The sequence below is a fragment of the Heliconius melpomene genome, chromosome 14 (genome assembly GCF_056956725.1).
Source record: "Heliconius melpomene rosina isolate 202511_hmr_F chromosome 14, ASM5695672v1, whole genome shotgun sequence".
In the NCBI taxonomy this organism is placed as follows: Eukaryota; Metazoa; Arthropoda; class Insecta; order Lepidoptera; family Nymphalidae; genus Heliconius; species Heliconius melpomene.
Window position 1 is genome coordinate 5,031,006 of NC_140402.1, and position 16,177 is coordinate 5,047,182.

A 16,177-nucleotide genomic window follows, 5' to 3' on the forward strand; every position below is an offset into this window, starting at 1 on the left:
TAAAATATTAACTATTTCATTTCCTCGGGAATCGGGCGGGATTGAAGATCTATTAACTTGAATATAATTGATAAGACTTTTAGAATATAATATATTTTACAGTCACACTATATTCCGCATACAGCTGGGCAAACAGAGGGAACCTCTATTCCCTACTTACCACCGAATCTTCGATACATTGCTTGTTAAATGGTGGACTTCGTAATTTACCAAAAAAAAAAACATTTTATTCAGTTGTTTCTAGACTATCCTTAAGTTTAATATAGAATTGTTATTAAAATGAAAAAGAACACGTGACGTACCCCGTATCCGCGTCCGCGTCACGCGTCACGCTCGTAAATCGTAAGGTAGCGAGATGTGCCGCTCACAGTCCACGCTGAGAGCGCGGGCGCGCCACCACGGGTTTTTACGCGCTCCGGGAAAAGGCGCGAAAATGCCAAACTGTCAAACTCGATCGACCATATTGAATTAGTGCATTGATCTTACTTTGTACAGCCTATGTGAAGTGTTCATGTAAATTATCTGTGAAATCGACGTAAAATTTTTTTTTTCTAATTATACAAGAATATTTCGTGAAAAATATATATTTTTTGCAAAATTAATATTTTTAAAATTTCCATTTAGAATTATTTATATTTTAACAAAATTTTATTATTACATATGTTAATAAACTATCAAATTACATACCATCTAAACGTAAAGACATTGAAAAAAATAATAAATAACAAGCAAATAAAACTCGAACAGACTTAACAAATTAGCACGCTGTCAAACACGTAAGGAAATATGACACTAAACACGTTCAAAACAATTGCCAATACGTACAAAAAAAAAAGAAAAATCGTCGAATACTCAAAAAAACATTATAATAACAACATGTCAGCATTTCAGCTCTTGAAAAATATTTTACAAGAATTGATTATTATGTAAATTCTTGTTATATACTAAGAATTTTGTGACATTGTGTTTCTACACTACGTGAGTAATGAAGATTAAATAGCTATCAAATTTTTATTTTTACTTTAAACATTTGTTAAGAGAATCTCTTTAAGACGACAGACATCGTTTGAAAATGTCCCGTGAAAATATTATATAATTTACAACTTCTTAACTGTAAATCACTCTTTTTATAATGTGTGCCATTTTTTATTTAGCGTTAAAATATATTGTCAAACATTCGTTTTCAGCTCTTAACATATATATAATGGCAACTATATTTTACGTTTATTTTCTAGGATAAGAATAGAGATAATGGTAGAGTTTTATTATTTTATATGGCGGAACATAACTATGATTCTTATCTTAGTAAACAAGATTAAAAAATAAACATGTATATAGTAAAGAATATTGTCTATATAACGGCAATAGTTCCAATTTAATTCGCTTTGTAAAATATTTTTCTGCCTTTTATATGCATAAACAAATAATTAAAAAAATTAAATACTTATCAATAGAATTATATATATTTTAATTAGGTGGAACAGAATGTGTTTACCTGTAGATAAAAAGAAAAAACACAATTTTATAATAATTATTTAAAAATCACACAAAATAGAAAGATTTTTACGGAATTCGTAATAGCCAATGAATGCTAAGAATTTTTAACTATAAGCACCCAAGGTCGTTTGGACCTCAATGTCAGTGGAGGTAAGTCTTTTATCTTCTTATCTATCTCTTTCTGTTATCATCAACTGCATTTAACTAGGTTACACGAGGAAACGTACCCAAACTCTTCTTTTATATCTGTAAAAGATCAAATCAAATCAGCTTCACGCTGTATCCCGCACACAGCGTAGACAGAGGGAACCTAGTGTTAACACACTCCGATCCCCACTTTTAAAAGAAATCTTACATTTTTAAAAGATCTGTAGACGAAATTCCATTTGAATATAACTTTAAATGTAATTGATACTATCAATATTAATTAATCATGTAAATGTAATCACAAATAAACATAACATGAAACGTGACATTGACACCATTTTATGACACAAAAGTACAATTAAACAAAAACCTCATGTTATTTTGACAGCTGTTATTTCTAATATATGTAGGTTCCATTTAATTCAAAGTTACATATATATTTATATATTGTTTACTATAATATTACATAATTATAATATACCTTATTATTTTTTGTTCATATAGAAATGAATAAAATTAGAGCATTATCGTTTTTAAATTTAAATATTATAGAATAGTACGTATTTGTATTAATATTTTTTAGCCTGGGAAACCGTTAAGTCACTTTTGTTTCCCACTTTCCGCCGAATTAAATGATAATGCCGTGTTAAATGGCGTAACTCAGCGCCGCGCTTCGCCTCGTTACGAGTGGAAATTGAATCCACAACCTGTCGCGCTTACTATCGTATGCTTGTGCCTCTATGCCAGGACTGGCCTCAATTAATCAAAGCGGGGAACGGAGTGTCCTAACACTAGGTCCCCTCTGCCTACCCTGCTGTGTGCGGGATACAGCGTGAAGCTGATTTGATTTCATTTACAAGATTGCCATTTTTAATTTCATTTACAGCAATTTAATAATCCAAATCTTACAGTATATTTTGATTATAAACGTATTTATTTATAAACGCTGCCTCTCCAAAACAAACATAGTGATTAAAACAAGATAGTGCGAGATATCTCCAAATTGAAATTACAACACATATAGAGATAGTGAGATAAAATGGGCCAATTACAAAATATATTAAATATTGCAAAGGTACCTAAGGTACCTATCTACTACCTGAGGTACGCTATCTTTGGATAGGTAACTAGCAAAACAGTTTGCTTGCCCTAAATTAATGGAAAAGGGACCGAATTTTATCTCCTTGTGTCAATTTTGCTGCTTCTGCATGCCATGGTATCATGGCTGTCATAATTTTATATGAGTATTTTAGCGACCGGTTTATTATATTGTTAAATTATTAATAATATTTATAGCTTAGCATATTTACACTTGATGAGGCCAGTCGTGGCGCAGGGCCACAGAGCGTAACGGTAGGCGCTTGTGGGTGCGATTTCCATTCGAGGAAATGAAATATTTAATATCTGAATATTTATGTTGAGGCATAGCGCGGCGTTTAGTTTCGCCACTCAACACACTATTTCTCCAAAATTCAGCAAAAAATGGGGAACCGAGTGTTTTAACTCTAGGTTTTCTCTGCCCACTTGGTTTACATTCAGCATAGCCAGACATCCCGATTTTGGCAAGTCCAATCCAAAATCATTTTTTTTCCACGCACTTTGAGAATTCTTTAAAATGCTGTAGTTTTTTTTAATAAGTTACTAATTCCACATATAAAAATCAAACGTTAACACGAGACAAAACCTGACAAGGCATTTGTTCGTTTACATTTTTCCTTTATTAACTTGTGAAATTTCTGCCATGGTGGCATAGCAAATAGATAATTTAAATTATTGTAAATTTATACATTAAAGTTCATCGACTCTTAGTTCCGATAGGTTTACCGATAGCCGAGTTCAAATGTTTATTTAAAGTAATAGTAAAAGCAGTCATTACTCAGGGGGCCTGGGGGGCATTAGCCTTGTTCGACGAAATACTATTTTTCTTGTAACCAAATCGTACCGCAACGAATCCGCGAAACATTTTTACGCTTATATGCATATACTAAACAAACAGTACGAATTCCGAGGTGCTAACTCATTAGCGAAGAATTCACAAATACCTTATCTTAAAAGCCACATCGTGTGTTAAATTTTCACGCCTGTAACTTTATTGTTATTATTTTATAATATTTTTGTGTATTTATGTAATATTTGAACATAAAATAGTAGATAAGTTTCTTCTTTCTTAAAAAAAAACTTTATTTATAAGAGAAACCGGAGAGATTTATAGAGATCACTATAAGGATATAGGGACGTAACATAGGTGCCCCTATAGGCCCCCTATAGCCCCCTAGGTAAGGAAAAGGATACACTGGTAACGTATTCGTTTCAGATTGTAATCTGATATTTAATGCTAACTTAAAGATATAGGATGCTGACAAGTTTTTTTTTATTCCAGTCCAGTATTAAACTCCCTGATTCATATTCATGTTATAATTTTTACACGTTCGAGTGTAATCTACGTAAGTCTCAGATAACGACCATATCAGTCCTTTAAATGAGCTGATATCTTAAGCGACACTTTCTCTTCTGGATATTGGTAATCCAGATCTGTAAAAAATTTAGTTTCTCTGGTAGATACTGCTGTACCTGCTGCAGTACTTTACCAGTTAATGGTGAAATGGAAATTAAAATCAAAGAAAACAAAGCAAATATTTGACTTCCACCATATAATATAATACTGGTTCTAAAATATCCACACGAGTCTAGAATAGTTTAACATCCATTAACTTCAAATTACCGTCCATGTGTTCTCTTTACCTATCCCAAATTATACTAAACGTACGAGAATATTTAAAAAATTAAAAAAAAAACATAAAATAACTATAAATTATTAAAAATAAATATATCTGATACGAATCGAAACATAATTATTACACACATATATAACAAATAATAACTTATTGTCATTTCAACACTAACAAACTAATAAATCTCTTGCCAAATTATCTATCGACAGCCAAAATTTGATAGGCGCGCCGATTTATGTTCTTTTCATATAAATATAGTAGTAATTGGTGCTAGACCACACCCATTAAATACTGTATCTCGTTCAGGAAACGGCAATTAAGACGATCGAACCGGTTGTTTAGTGAGAAAAATATACAAGTTGCTTATTGTGAATGGACGATACAAAGAAATTATTAAATTCATTCATTTTACACTAACTCGTGGTGTATGGGCACGAGCATGTGACAGGTTGTGGATTCGATTCCCAATTGGGGAAATGAAATATCTAATATTTGCATTTCTTAGCTCTGGTGTCGAGGCAAAGAGAAATTGGCGGACAGTGGGAAGTCTCTGTCTCTAAAGCTGAAAAAAAAAAGAAATAACTCACACTATAAAAGTCAAAAAAATCTTTATTAACTATTGGTTTTAGATGACATGTACAAATACAATAAAAGGAAAAGACATCAAGAGACATTTTCGTAAAACAACTCGTAAAGTCGTTGTAAAAATAACACTTTCATTTAAGTGGTGCTGAAAATGGCACCACAAAAATTTCATAATAATTTTATAGCTCGCTAGACAGCTTACAAAAACCACATCAAAACCGAGCTGTCTTAATCCTGTGAACATTTTAACGGCGAATGTTTACTGATTTATTAATTTTTAAAACCACTGTACCAGTATTAGAATTGGTTTTTTTATGGGAGAGTACAATCGGTGTTGGACTTCCGCCAAATTCCAGTCTCATTCAACGTCGTCATTCACGATGTTGATTTTTTAAACAAATACTCACAAATTGCTACTAATTAAATTGTTTGTTTGAAGCCCTTTGTAAAACTAACATAGAATATTCTTAATTTTTTTTTATGATTTTGTTTATATAATAAAACAGATTGTACATGAAAAATTAATGTAGGAATGAATTTATATTCGTCTTCACCTAAAGGTGAAATATATTATTATTTTTAAAGGAATATGTCTTAATTGTATTTAAATATTGTTTTTCTAATGTATCTCACTTATATTTATAATAATATTCTCAGATAATTTTGGATTGGAGCGCCAAACGCTAGGGTCTCAGCATACTTCTTTTGCCTCGTCCACTATCATCAACCTCTTCATACATGCCCCCCGAGGTATCCCCATTATTTTTACGTGACCTTCCTCCAGTTTCTTTGTGTTTTCAAAGGTCAACCGAGGTCTCCCTCTACTTCTCTTACCGCTTCACTTTCCTTCATAATTCTTTTAATACGATTAATGGTTTGATAAATAAATGCAGAGAAAATTGACTACGATACGCACTAGCGCACATCGCCTACAGTATTTCGCTATCGAAACCTATGACGCATGTTACATACTAGTTCCTTAATAAATTTAAAATCAATATGTATTACAGAGAGTATTAAAAGTTATTTTTATATTATAGTTTACTTTATATACGACTTGCCCTTGACAAAATTTTAACTGACATAGAGATGGTTTACGGCCTAAACTATTTGCATGTGTTTAAAAATACTGTTAAAACCGTACCAGCAGTAAACAAGTGTTTATTTGTAGCTGCAGAGATATATATTTGATTAATTATGACAGCTTTTGATGGTACAATTCAAAGCAAAAACAAACTTATCTAATGTATTAAACATATATATTGCGGTGGTTAGATTTAAAAATATCTTTTTAGAGCTATTGATGATATTGAAGACAGTAGAAATGTTAAAATAATCTTTAAATTTCTAAATAATTAATGCGAAATTTGAGTTCGCCTTAAATATGTGGTTAGCTAAATGAATTGATAGACGTCTTTTGGTTGTAGTTAGTTTAAATGGCGTTACATAATATATAACTGCTTACTTATTATCCTATTATATTAAACATTATTATAATTTTAAATATTAAAGAAATTTAAAGAATGTCAGATTTCAATTTCGGTATAGATTAATTAAAAACTGACATAATAATTTCAGTTCATATTTGCATTTCGTCGCCCTGGTGTCGAGGTGTCACTCAAATTACGCAGCGGAAAGTGGGAAACATAGAGTTTTAACACTACTTTCCCTCTGCATATATTTTTAATTTTTATTTTTTTTTATAATAATCAGAAGTCAACCTAACTTAACCTAACCAAATTAGGACTCCTTTTATTATTAAAAATTCATCAACACCAATTTAAATTTACAACTAAAAAATTGGCATATTAAATTTTCTAAGTATTAACTATATATCTCATAATATGATTATAGCTTCTTTGTTTCTTTAAAATTCTTTGTCATCTCAAACGAGCTGTTAAAATTGTAACAATTATGTCACAAATAGAAGTGTCGTAGGGTTTGCTATTTTTAATTAGGTTTATTTAGGCCAAGCTCTCTTTCATCTGTCGTCGCGAAGAAGTGCAACTTTTATGAGTTTTTTCATATATTTTTTTAATTGGTTTTTAACACATCCTAAATATAAATTATTAACATATATATAAATTATTGTTGTTCTAAATTATACTTTTGCATATTTTTCTTAGGAATACGTACGAACACACTGAACGGAAATTAGTTTATAGGTAATTTATACGCGACAGAAGTAGATGCAAGGGAAAAGCGAATTTTTTAAAAAACCTATTAAGAAATTTCGACCTATCTTTAATTATCATTAAATTCATTCAATTATAATATTATAAATAATATCAATTTCTGGAACGTATTTCTAAGGCGGCGTAAGGACCATTTTAAATCAAGTAAAGAGAGAGGAACTGCGAAAGTAAAGCAAATTTGCGAATTTAAAGAGGCTCCTCAAATATAAACTTGGATTTAAACTCTTATAAATTAAAATGAACCTTGGAAACCTTGCAAACTTGGAGGATGGTTTTATAAAAATAGTAAATGAAAACCATTTCCTGCCGGTTGCCTTCGATGACATTATTGCTATTGCGTCATTTGAATCACTGTCGTAAACATTATTTGACACGTCTCTACGTCACGTACATTTTGATGGCATTTTTATATTTTATCAAGATAATAGAGACGTGTGGGGACAACAAAGTGGGGAACGGAGTGTTTTAATACTAGGTTCTCTCTGCCTACCCTGCTGTGTGGTGGAAACAGCGCGAAGCTAAAAAAAAAACATATACTATAACTACCAGAGAACCCAATGCTAAGATTTTTACTAAAAAACACTAACCAGAAAAAAGAGCTTTTAAAAATATAAATCATTTATTACTTTATTTAAATCAAATAAAAAAAATACAAATGTAAATATTACCCATATTAATATGTAGATACCTAATATTTACCATGTAACTATACCCGAGGCGGCACCAGCGTAAATACCGCTAAATATTTGCGAATGATATCAGTATTGCATTCTTGGAATTTTAAAGAGTCCAATAACATACTTGTCAAATTTCAATATTTAACCTAAATAGTAATTTGTCAACAATATTATAAAATATATCTTAATATATATAATTATATATTATATTTGTTCGACTTATACATAGAGGTTATCTTCAATCGCAATCTCACTAAAGTTCTAAGTGTTCCGACCATTTCCACTAAACTATTATCTTTTATTACATACCGTCAAATATATGCAAGGTTATAATATTAGTGACAGGTAAAAGATATTTTATGATTTTTAATATAATTTAATAATAATCTTATTAATAAACCAAGTCAAATGGGGAACGGAGTATCTTAATATTAGGTTCCCTCTGCCTACCCTGCTATGTGTGAGATGACAGAGTGTGATAAAAAAAGTTAAATAAAAATATATATTTATAAAAAATTGTTAAATTGTAATATACAATAATAATAAAGATTAAATAGCTCAAAGTATTGAAAATGTAACAATAAATGACAATAATATGCAAAATTAGTTAAATATAGTAAGCGGTATATAATGAAACTCTTATCAGCCAATGTCGGTGTGTTATCGGACATTATGTTTGTAGATCTCTCTATATCACTCGTATGCATTGAAGATTTGGCGTTGAAAATAAAAAATGTCATATTTCTAAGCACAAAACTAAAAAATAAAAAATACTAAAATAAACACGAAATATAAAAATGTAAAAATAAGTAAATATAATAGGGATTCATCACTAATTCCGCTAAAATTAGATTTTAGTACAATTATATGATTTTCCAATTAATTTTAGATAAAAGATAATATATTTGAACGAACTATTCTTTATTGACAAATAGTTATTTGTCTAGTATAAGAAGTGAAAAATAGATAAGTGAGCTTCAAAGTATGGCGTACGTCGCAGCAACGTTGCTAGCACTCGTCGCAACGGTAAGTACACTCTAACATGTATGTTACATCATTAAAATATTTTTTAAGAGCAAATTTTTTATTTAAATTAATTTTAATGACAGTTTTTATTACATTATACAGATACTTTGAAGAATTTCAGTTTATATTTTACTAGTGGACCCGAAAGCGGCTACGCCCGCTTGAACTGTACGAGTATTTATTAAATATATTTATGAAATTAGTTTCAGTTTTCAATAGAGAGATACGTTAAGCAAGCTCATTTTGGGTGACGTTTATTAACAACAAACTTTGCAAATCGTTGCTTAGCAACGGTCGTTTAGCGACGGTTTCCTATGTTCGCACCTATGTTCATCCCGAGACCCTCAAGTATCTCTATATGAGTATTTTATCACAATTGAATTAGTGGTTTGGCCCTGATTGCGTAAAAGACAGACAGACAGATAGACAGACAGAGTTACTTTCGAATTTATAATATAAGTATGGATTAACTTGTTATGGGTAAGTTATATGTAACGAACATTTATTACTTAAATACAAAGAAAAAATGCTTTACATTTTTTTCATTTATAACAGGATGGGCAAAGTAAACTTATATTAATTAGTAGGTACGCCACATTCCTCATATCCTATACAATTTTGGAAACTTCGACAGGCAGCTAAAAACTGCGCTGTATTTACAAAGTTAGGAATTTGAAAATAAATAACTTCTCCGAATGGGAATTTAACTCATCACTGTCATTGCGCCAAAATGAAGACTATTAATAATGTAAATTTATCAATTTTATAAAAGTACATAAGGGTTTTGTGGTGCAGGACACCAAAATTATAAAAACTCAATAGTTGCAAGTTCCCCAACAATACAAGTAATTCATTACTTCAGTCAATTTCTGTTTACTAATAAAATACACTTCAAAAGATTAAAATCTAGCTCGCATTTAGTGTAACTATATCGGGATAGTAATTAACCTGGAAAGCTATTAAGCTAAAGTATCAAAACAGTTAACTACGAAAATCAAGTTTAAGTTTTATAGCTTTTGTAGCTTTCAGTTAAGTATCATTTAACCTAGTTCCATTTTCCATTCCAGGACAGGAATATAAATAATAATCGTCGTATACGTGTAAATCACAGTATAATAATGATGATGTCTAGACATTCAATTTCGAATCATTCGGGCACCTACTCGTAGTGTTGATTGGGAAGTTTGACAACACTAAATTATGATTTTTTTTTCAATTGGGTCAAGTACTCATTGTAATGTTTGATAAATAGATATCGCACGTTGACCACAAGACATTAGTGTTTCGTTTATTTCGATAGTGACTTGTAAATTATTTACTTTGCGAAATTTTTTTTGTAAGATTCTTTTTTTCTTTTTGAATTTTCATTACTCCGCTCTGGTGTCGAGGCAAAATTGTGTTCCTGATTCAACACACAATTTCTCCAGAATTCAGCGTAAAATGAATACCGGAGTGTCTTAACACTAGCTTCCCTAACCTACCCTGCTGTAAAAAAAAAGAAAAAAATCTATTCATAGAGCCTCTAGAGCATTTACGCGTCGCCCCATTTGCCGATCGTAAATTCTGGCATTGAAACTGTTAGCTCACATTTAGTACCAGGAAATCAATGTTATCGTGAACGTAGCGGTTATAAAGCGTTTTATTTTATTAGCCATATGTCTTTTGTTTTTAAAAAAAAAATCTTTTGTTTTAATAATATTTTTCACCATGTTTATATTTAATGAAGCGTGTTGGCGCCATCTCAATGGACAGATTTGTTTGAGCGCACAACACGTAATTACGTGCGCGAGCTTTCAATTTATTACACACGATTCTTCGTTTGCTTAACAAGTGCTAATTACGTCTAGTATTATGTTATGGGTATAACAAAACATTTTTTTTTATGTTATGAGATTTAATTTAATATTTAGTTAATGGTGTTAAATGAAATGTAAATGTTAGTGGTCATTGTGGTACAGGGTCACAAGTAAATGGAGGAATGTATCGGGATGGTTGTGGATTCGAGTCCCATTCAGGGGAATGAATTATTATTTATTAATATTTTTATTTCTTCGTTGGTATTAAATACAATAGCGCGGTGTTGAGTTTCACCGGTCAACATAATTCCGCCTCGTGCCTCGATAATTCTACGGGAAGTTGGGAGTATCTTAACACTAGGTTCCCTCTACCTTTCCCGCTATATGCGTAGAACACCCTAAATCTGGGAAAAGAACATAAAATTTAGGCTGACGTGATATTCATTGCTATTAAATAGAAATAAAAAATGTACAGAAAAGTTTTTTTCTTGATAGAATTCATATTTTTCTGAATACCTATAAGATAAATATAGAACAGTTGTTCTTAATTCTGGCAAAAAACATAGGTAGGTATTTAAAATTGTAATTATTTTGTAAGCGTTAAATTTTCATATATCTGGCATATGCACATATTGCATAATTATTCATATTATTATACTTCGCATATTTACACAATTTCAATGAGTAATATTGTGTGGCATGATAAATACGATGCGACCCAGTTGCCTGTTTTGTACACTGTTTACACTGTCTTTGTCATTCTGATCACTTTTGTTTTAAAAAAAATCACCTTCACGCTCTATCCCGCATACAGCAATATAGGCAGAGGGAACCTAATGTTATGACATGCTATTCCCCACTTTCCACCAAATTTTGTAGGCATTATGCGGAACTCAACGCCGTTTTGCCCCGACACTAGAGCAAAGAAATGAAAATATAAATTTAAATAAATATTTCATTTCTTCGAATGGAGATTGAACTTACAACCTCGGTTACAGTCACACATTTGTGCCCCTGAGGCAGAACCGGCCTCATTTTTGTTTTATTTGAAGGCAATTCTTTATGGCTAATTTAAAATGTTACTTATCTGATTCGATTGTGTATACAATCTGGATATTAGGCTTCATAAATTTTATTTCACTATCGAAAACGTCCCATTGTCTCGTCGTTCGTAATCAGCTATACCTAGATTTTGTATAGAAACTATTAAATCAATCCTATTTAAATCGGTTCCCAACGAATATAAAGCAATGAAACGAGAGGTCGAGGCTTAGGGGCACAAGCGTGTGACTATAACTCGACGGTTTTGGGTTCAATTCCCACTCGGGGGATTAAATTATTATTTATTGACCTTTTACATTTCTTCGCTCTGATACCAAGTTAAAAGCGCGACGTTGAGTTCTCTCAACACGCGATGCCACGAACATTCGCTGGAAAGTGGAGAACGGAGTGTCTTACCACTAAGGTTTCTTCTGCCTTCTTTATTCAGGATATAGTGTGAAGATGAAAAAGGCATAAAGTCCCAGAAATATCCTACGTATAATTAAACAAACACAAACCAAGCGAGAGCGATTCTCTCAAACAATTTGATGTATTGCTAAATATTTCAAGCTCCGTAACACTGGAACCAGACTTGAATTGCTCCCGAGCCACCGTCATAGTAATAAATTTATAAATCCTACCGAGTGAACCTCATCGCGTATGATAATGGGAAGTCAACGACTGGTCTAGTTACATTAATAAATGAAACCTCGTCTAATTTATAATATGTTTCTCTATTGTTTTAACTTGTACGCGGTTTTGCAAGGACGACTAAAATATCTTTATTTCGTATTTAGACAGTAAAATTGTATTTGGTTTAATAAGACATTGTCTTCTCAGCTATATGTGCACTAAATTGCATACCCTAAACGTTTCGGCCTTGCCCGTTTTCAGCTCTACCAAAAACGACAAACAATTCCAAATAATAAAGACATTGAGGACAGATGTGGGGCAGTATCACAAGCATGAGGAAATAAAATATTGAATATTTTCTCTGGTCTCCAGGCAAAAGCGCAGCCTTGAGTTCCGCTACTCAACACACAATACCATCAGAATTCGCTGAAAAGTGGGGAGTGGAGTGTCTCCATCTAGCTATCCTGTTTACATAGTTGAAAAAAAAAAGGTGCTATAAGACCAGCTGATTCTGCACCATATAAAAATTACAGTTTGCTAATTCTTCGTGGAAAAAATTTTTCTTATACTAAACTACTTGTTTCCCATACGAAATACTTAGTACATAATTCCGTCCTAATAAAAATATATAAAAATGTATTTCCAATACATGCAACACTAGAAATATCATAATTTAAAATTAAGTCAATCTCCATAACATAATATTTAACAGCCCAATAAAATAAACGTGTTTTCATATTATAATTACTTTATCATATTACTAAACACTATTAATTCATAAAAACAACATTTAGTGAATCATTATGGAGGCTATGGAACCTACTTAAACTATATGAGACATTTTATTGGTCCTCTAGTGTCTAAACGACATTATCAAATCATCTGACAGGTGTCATATTTTAACCATTTAACTACTAGAAGAATTTGGGTAAAATTGGACACCGAGTGGGTTCCTACGGGGGCGTAGCTCTCCCGGATGTTAATATAAATGCTTTCGATTCATTAATACTGGTTTCGATATAACACTTAATTCCAACCTTTCTTTTAGTGAACCGATCGATCTAAATGTTTAACATTCTTGTTGCTACCGTTTTTTCGTATTACTTAAGTCCTTTTACGATGCCATGGCCCGAATTGGTACGTCTATCAGTAAAGCTCATCTGTGAAACGAAAAGGGTTAAATGAGCCTCTCCATATCACGGCCATCTCGAGGTAATCTAAAAAAAATGGTATTTTTTTGGACAATTGCTTGGGCCATTGTTTGTATTTCGTAGGTTATATTATATCTAAATTGTAAAGCTTAGAATTTTGGTATAAATTACTTGAAGTTAACACGAATAATATATTATCAAAATTAACTATTATTTTTTTAAAATTAATTAAAATTTATTGAAAATATAAATATAACTTCCAATAGTTTTTACTTATAAGTGATTAATACGAGATGTTGTTCTAGCTTAATAGTCAATATTATTAATATCTTCTTAACATATATTTCTATACAAATATACTAAATTACACTGATTTCTTAGGTAACTTAAACGAACGAACGATTCTTTCGCACTTATAGGTAGTATTTCAATCCAAAGTAGATTTGAACCTCGTTATCTCGCATTCAACTCGTAAAACTGACATTACTATCAACTAATGTTCTACACGCATTAATGTCAAGCACAACGTATGTTACGAAATGATGTAAGCATCGCCATATGCATCTTTAAAGAGTTTCTTTAAATGGTTTTAAAGCCAGAGCTCTTATTGTCATGTGAGTTTCTAACCTAATATTAAAGAAAATAGTGTTATTGTTTATGTTTACACTAGTGGACCCGGACGCGGCTACGCCTGCTTGAACTATAAGAATATTTATTAAATATTATATAATATATTTATTTTTATAAGGATGAATATCAATACCATATAAGTTCATTTTGGGTGACGTTTTCTTAAAACAACAAAGAAACTTTGCAAATCGGTGCTTAGCAACGACGGTTGTTATTAACATGGCAGAATAAATTGCATGTCAAATTAGAAAGTATTTTAATTTATTAGTACATATGTGTAATGTAATATTATATAGCCTATAGCACTTCTGAAGAATGCAGCTTTCATATAAAACAAAAACATAGTAAATCGATCCAGTAGATCCAGAGATCTTAGCGTTCAAACAAACAAACAAACAAACTCTTCCGCTTTATTATATTACTAGCGGACCCGGACGCGGCTACGCCTGCTTGAAATATAAGAATATAATTTCTATAGAAATATAATTTCAATCTAGATGAAATGCTAAAAGTGACTATTATATTTATTTTCATAAGGATGAATATCAAAATGACGCGGTAACGAACGCGGTCGCGTAGCGACGACGGTTGTTATTAACATGGCAGAATAAATTGCATGTCAAATTAGAAAGTATTTTAATTTATTAGTATATATGTGTAATGTAATATTATATAGCCTATAGCACTTCTGAAGAATGCAGCTTTCATACAAAACAAAAACAAAGTAAATCGATCCAGTAGATCCAGAGATCTTAGCGTTCAAACAAACAAACAAACAAACAAACAAACAAACTCTTCCGCTTTATTATATTAAGTATAGTCTAGCGGACCCGGACGCGGCTACGCCTGCTTGAAATATAAGAATATAATTTCTATAGAAATATAATTTCAATCTAGATGAAATGCTAAAAGTGACTATTATATTTATTTTCATAAGGATGAATATCAAAATGACGCGGTAACGAACGCGGTCGCGTAGCGACGACGGTTGTTATTAACATGGCACAATAAATTGCATGTCAAATTAGAAAGTATTTTAATTTATTAGTATATATGTGTAATGTAATATTATATAGCCTATAGCACTTCTGAAGAAGGTAGCTTTCATACAAAACAAAAACAAAATAAATCGATCCAGTAGATCCAGAGATCTTAGCGTTCAAACAAACAAACAAACAAACAAACAAACTCTTCCGCTTTATTATATTAGTATAGATTAGTATAGAAGTATAGATGTGTAGTGTGGAATTTGTTAGGTAAACTATAAAAAGACGCAATTTTAATACAAAATTCAACGAGAAACATTTCTCTTAATGAGATTGGGGAGTGGAATGCTAATTAATAAAAAGATCAAATATTAAAGGATTCATGTAAGTGACGTCTGTGCAAAAAGTCGTTGCAGTTTTGTCTATATAGATATAGAATTTAGACTTAAAATATTGTTAATATTAATATTTATGAAATTAAATATTTAACTTCATCGAGTAGGAATAGAACTGACAACATTAACTGGCTTTAAATAAAAAACAAAAGTCATTGTACTCTCTGCTCTGCAAATAAAAAGTGAAAATATAAATTATTGTTATGTAATTGTACTTATCGTATGAGACGTATTCAAGTATTGATTCAGGCGAAGCGAAGCGAACGCACCAAGAATCATTGCTCTAAATTGCAGTGCTCAAGAGCACCGGTGCCATGGTCTGTAAGCATTCGCCGCGCCTGTCAATATTATGTTTCAATCGACGATCGCCCAAAGAGTTCTAATTCGATAGACCTGTGACCGATTCGATTTTCTTAATTCGTTTTGTTTTTTTATATTATATTTCGTTGTGAAAATATTTAAAAAAATTAACTTCACGCTGTATCCCGCATATATCATGGTAGGCAGAGGGAACCTTCAATTTAGTGTTAAGACACTTCATTCTTCACTTTCCGGTGAATTTTTTGAGGCATCACGTGTTGAGTGGTAAAACTCAACATGTAGCGACCAAATAATAAATAATATATGTTTGCGATTTTTTTTTTTTTTACGATTGTTAAACATAATGATGTGTGTCTGATAACACA

General features: G+C 31.4%; 1 protein-coding gene across 1 annotated transcript in view; it reads left to right on the plus strand.

Moving 5' to 3' along the window:
- LOC146532077 (ADAMTS-like protein 4) overlaps nucleotides 1-16,177 on the plus strand; it is a 106,147-nt gene that overhangs the window by 80,990 nt on the left and 8,980 nt on the right. The window lies entirely within an intron of this gene.